This window comes from Micropterus dolomieu, linkage group LG10 (genome assembly GCF_021292245.1).
Source record: "Micropterus dolomieu isolate WLL.071019.BEF.003 ecotype Adirondacks linkage group LG10, ASM2129224v1, whole genome shotgun sequence".
Taxonomy (NCBI): domain Eukaryota; kingdom Metazoa; phylum Chordata; class Actinopteri; order Centrarchiformes; family Centrarchidae; genus Micropterus; species Micropterus dolomieu.
Window position 1 is genome coordinate 1,688,257 of NC_060159.1, and position 5,219 is coordinate 1,693,475.

At 50.4% G+C, this 5,219-nt stretch overlaps 1 pseudogene; it reads left to right on the forward strand.

Annotated features, from left to right (window-relative positions):
• The first annotated feature begins 2,246 nt into the window (after positions 1–2,246).
• The window catches only part of LOC123978180, an 18,020-nt pseudogene continuing 15,047 nt past the window's right edge, over positions 2,247–5,219 (forward strand).

Here is a 5,219-nt window from a genome sequence, read left to right on the forward strand (position 1 = left end):
TACAGTCCCTCATGACTGATCGGTCGCCACATTGGTTAGGGCTCTGAATGCTTCCTTTCTTCTCCTGGCATATCAGGCAGAACTGCAGGAACAGATGACCGCCTTACCAGTATCTGAGTTGTGGGAGGAAATCTGTGTTATTAATGACCACTGCCTCCATATCACCAAGTGCGCTGTCCAATCAGCAGGGAGTGCTATATCCACCATGACTGCCCAAGAGCAAGCTCGTTGGCTTAACCTCTCTAACCTGTCTGACAAGCAAAAGCGTGACATCCTGGATGAGGGCGTGGACATGAACGGGCTGTTTGGCACTGCTGTTGCTACCATGCAAAAGCGATGAGGAGAAGGAGGCAAAAGGGTGAAGGCCCTGCAGCTTTGCCTCCCAAGAAAGACTCAGGTCACCCCGACTCCTCGCCGTGCCTTCACTCCAGTTGTGGCTCAGCAGGCCAGTGCTGCCTTTACGATCCCGAGACGCCCGGCTCCTCAGCCCCCAGCGCGAACTCAGCCCGGCCCACTGCAGAGGGGGCCTTGGCCGAAGAAATCCTTCGCTGCGGCAGAGGTGGCCCAGGGGGGCCCTCCAGCCCTAACCTCCTCCCAGGGAGTAAGAAGGAAGACGCTAGTAACTCGCCGATGCTAGGCTTCCCTTCTTCAGCTCTGTTCCTGAGCCTGTCGCCCCTCCCCGGTTCACAGGGATTATTTTCTCTCATGCTCGGGGAAAGTCAGCACAGATACTCCAGGAGGAGATATCACTTCTGTTGACAAAAGGGGCAATATGGGCTGTGCCTCCAGAGCAGAGCCAATGCGGCTTCTACTCAAGGTATTTTCTTGTGCCGAAGAAGGGGGGGACAGGGCTCTGCCCAATCCTCGACCTATGGGCCCCTCAACAGGCACCTCAGGTCATACAAGTTCAGAATGCTGACACACACTGCTATACTGCATTTTGTGCCCTCCAGTGACTTCAATCGATCTGAAGAATGCATATTTTCATATACCAATATATGTTCCTCACAGGAAGTTCCTGAGGTTCGCCTTCCACGGCATGACCTACGAATATATGGTCCTGCCATTCAGTCTCTCCTTGTTTGTCAAATGCACGGAGGCTATTGCACCTCTCAGGAAGCAGGGGTTCCACATAGCCATGTACATCGATTGGCTTCTAGCCGCAGAGTCCTACTGGGGGGTGCTGAAGCACACACGGTTGCTTCTGCACCACCTCAAGGACCTGTGGTTCAGGGTGAATCTGGAGAAGAGCATGCTCATTCCCAGTCAGAGAGTCTCCTTCATCGGTCTTTTTCGCAGGGGGAAGTTGCTGACCTTCAGGACTTGCCTTTGGCTGCTGGGTCTGATGGCATCAGCGATAGTGGCCGTCCCCCTGGAATGCTTGTTCATGAGGGCTTTGCAAGGCAGGGTGGCTTCCCTCGGCCTGGACCGCTCGCAACATGGGCACCGTCCTGTGAGGGTCTCTGTAGACTGTGTGGTGGCACTTCGTCCGTGGAAACTCCCTAGATTTCTGAAAAAGGGGTTCCAATGGGACCCGTCATGGCCAGGAAGGTGGTCACAACGGATGCATCGCTGCAGGGGTGGGGTGCCACCCACAAGGGAAGGATTATGAATGGAGTGTGGGCTCCCCACCTTTGTTTCACTCACATAAACTCCCTTGAGCTCCTTTTCTTCCCTTTATAATAGGGTCAGCATGTGCTTGTGAGATTGGACAACACGACTGTGGTAGCTTACCTCAACAGACAGGGGGGTCTGCAGTCCCCACGGTTGTACACACTGGCTCACAGACTGATTTTGTGGAGCAGTGTGCATCTCCTGTCACTGAAAGCCACACATCCCAGGGGTTCTGAACTGTGGAGCAGACCTGCTCTCCAGAGGCAATCCTCTGTATGGAGAATGGGAACTCCATCCAGAGGTGTCCACTCAGATTTGGGCTCGCTACGGTCGTGTGTAGATTTGTATGCCTCGAGGGAGAACACTCAATGTCCCATGTTCTTCTCCCTGAGGGATCGGGATTCCCCAATGGGGATAGGCGTGCTGGCACACGAGTGGCCGCTGGTTCTGCTCTGTGCATTTCCACCTCTGGCCCTGATCCCGCCCACATTGGCCAGAGTGTGGGAGTAGGGATTGTCACTCAATCTGATAGCCCCTCATTGGCTGGGGAAAGATTGGTTGGCGGACATCATCCAGATCCTGTACAGCCAACCCTAGCCTCTCCCTCTATGCAGGGACCTGCTTTCACAGGCATGGGGGGATATATTTCATCCTCACCTGTAGCACTTGGCACTCTGGGCCTGGCTCGTGAAAGGCTGAATCTGGATGCGGTTGGACTTCCACGGAATTTCATCGCAACCATTCAGAATGCTAGGGCTTCTTCTACTAGGTCACTATGGTGCCAAATGGCATGTGTTTGAGAACTGGTTTTCAAAGTACGAGGAAGTGCCTTTCCAGTGCTCCGTGCCAGTGATTCTCAGTTTTCTACAGGACTTGCTGGATAAGGGCAATGCCTTTTCTACAGTCAAGGTGTACTTGGCTGCTATTGCTGCATGTCATGTGGGTTTTGGTGGTAAGGCTGTGAGGCAACATCCCCTTGTCAGCCGTTTTATGAAGGGCGCTCGCCGTCTGCGACCAGTGTCCAAACAGCTCGCCCCATCATGGGACTTTTGAATGACTGTTTTGGATGCGCTGTCTCAACCCCACTTTGAGCCTTTGGATCAGGTTGATCTGAAAGTGCTCTCGCTTAAGACAGCTCTTTTGTTGTCCCTAGCATCTGCTAAGCGGGTTAGCGATGTTTATACATTTTCTGTGCACCCTGACTGTATTCCGTTTGCTGTGGGGGACTCTCAGGTGGTGCTACTTTGGCATGTCTTCCCCTTAACCTGCTGTCCTTTCCCCCCCCTCTTTTCTCTTCCTTGAAACAGGAGCGGTTGCATAAGTTGTGCCCAGTGCGTGCATTGCGCATCTGTGTGGACAGAACACTGGATTTTTAGGAAAGCTGTTTATGTCATGGGCCGCACCTCATACTGGCAAGCCTATCACAAAGCAATGAGTTTCTCATTGAATAGTTGGGGCCATTTCTTTGACCTACAACAGTAAGGGCCTTCCAGCCCCTTCAAGATAAGCTTGTCTGGCAATACGGCAGTCAGGATATCCCCATAGTGAGATACTGAGCGATGTTTGAATGAGAACTTTAGGTTACAGAGGTAACCCCGGTTCTCTGATAACATGAGTGAGGTATCTCACTGGACTACCCTCCTTGCGTGAAGCGAGGAAGAGGTGTGCTTATTTTGAATGAGTTTATGACGCTGCATCATCCCTTTTATAGGGAGAGGACGTCTCTCCTCCTGATGCAGTCGTGACGACTGCCAGCCAGTGAGCATAATAGGTCAGTCTTTGAAAACAGTTTGTGTACTAATTAGTGATGGCACACACTTATGTGAAACAGACAATTTGATATTAATCATCCTCAGAAACAAATCCAAGAAATAAATCAGGAAATAAATAACTAAATAATTAAAGCCACATTTTGGAGTATTTTTATCTTAAAATAAATTTTTTTTCTAACATTTGACACATTGAAAACTTTAGGTTACAGAGGTAACCCCGGTTCTCTGATAACATGAGTGAGGTATCTCACTACGGGTACACCCCTCTGCGTAGTCCTGCAAAGCCCAATACCAATATGCCAGCCCCACTGGCTGGCAGTCGTGACGACTGCACCAAACCACTGTGAGGCAAGAGGGATGCACCTGTCCCCACCCGTGATTTCCGCCTATGCTCGCAACACAGGGGAATTGCAAATAAGCGTCAGCAGGTTGATGGATGCGGATGGAACCCCAGAGCGCACGCACACACGCACACACACACTTTAGTGTGAGCATGTGCAACAGTCGCTCCATCATCAATTTGTTGAAGAGAAAAAAAAAATACTCCTGACGTGGGTTATTGAACACATAACCTTCTAGGTGAGAGTCCTGCACTCTACTAATTTTACCCCCCCAATCTAATGGATAAAAAAATTGGCCCTTACGTTACCTTACATGTGGTGTCAGAAGTTAAAACAAGCTGGGGAATGCCTCCCAAAAAGCTCCAACAGCAGCAGATTGAAGTTGAAGAGGAGGAAGTGGCGACAGGAGATGAAGATGGCTCCCAGTCAGGAGAAAACCCTGGTACGTCTGTTGCGTCTAGTCTTGTCTCCTTGGCCAAGATGTTTGAGAGTTTCATGCACCTGCAAATGGACAGAGATAAAAGACAAGAAAAGGAAGCTGCAAAACAGGAACAGAAATACAGTGTGCTGAATCATCAAGTCACACAACTTCAGTTGGACCTTGAGGCTGCCAGGGGTGGCCATCAACCAACCGCTGGGGCACTAAAAGGAGAGCCTAAGCTGCAACGACTTGAAGACTTTGATGACATTGAACATTTCATCACGACTTTTGAGAGGTTGGCTGGGGTCTACAACTGGCCACAGCAAGAGTGGGCCATACGACTGATCCCACTGTTGACGGGTAAGGCCAGAGGGGCCTTTGTGGCAATGAACCCAGTAGATACAACGAATTATGGCTTGTTGAAAGCTGCAGTGCTGAAAAAGTATGAAATCAATAGAGAAACTTACCGTCAACGATTCCGCTCTTATGACACACCAGCTGAGGAGTCCCCCCAAGAACTGTATACTCGACTCAAAGACTCTTTTTGCAAATGGGTCCAGTATAACACCTGCAGTGAAGAGGAAATGATGGAGAAAATGGTCCTGGAGCAGTATTTGAAGGTGCTTTATCCAGAAGTGAAAGCCTGGGTCAAGGAGCGTGATCCAACCACTGCTGCAATGGCTGCTAAACTAGTGGATGCCTATGTGTCTGCTCACAAGGGACCAGGATTTTACCGCTACGCAGGACAACGTAGACTCCAAGGGGGTAAGTCTGAGGGGTTTTTGAAAGGGGGTGGTTCAGGTAGCCATACACAGGGTCAGGCCAGCTATAGAAAACCTTCACATGTAGATCAGACTAACCAAAGGGTTTGGTCAGGTCGCAAAGCAGAGGTAATATGTCACAGCTGTGGTGAGGCAGGCCATACACGCCCCTTTTGTCCAGTTAAAAAGCCCAAAGCTACAAACCTGTGCTATGTTCCAAGGCCTAGGGTTGCACCTTTCCCAGAGTCATCTGATTCGCTAACTGTTACAGTCCTGGTAAATGGTAGACCCCTAACTGCATTGCTAGACA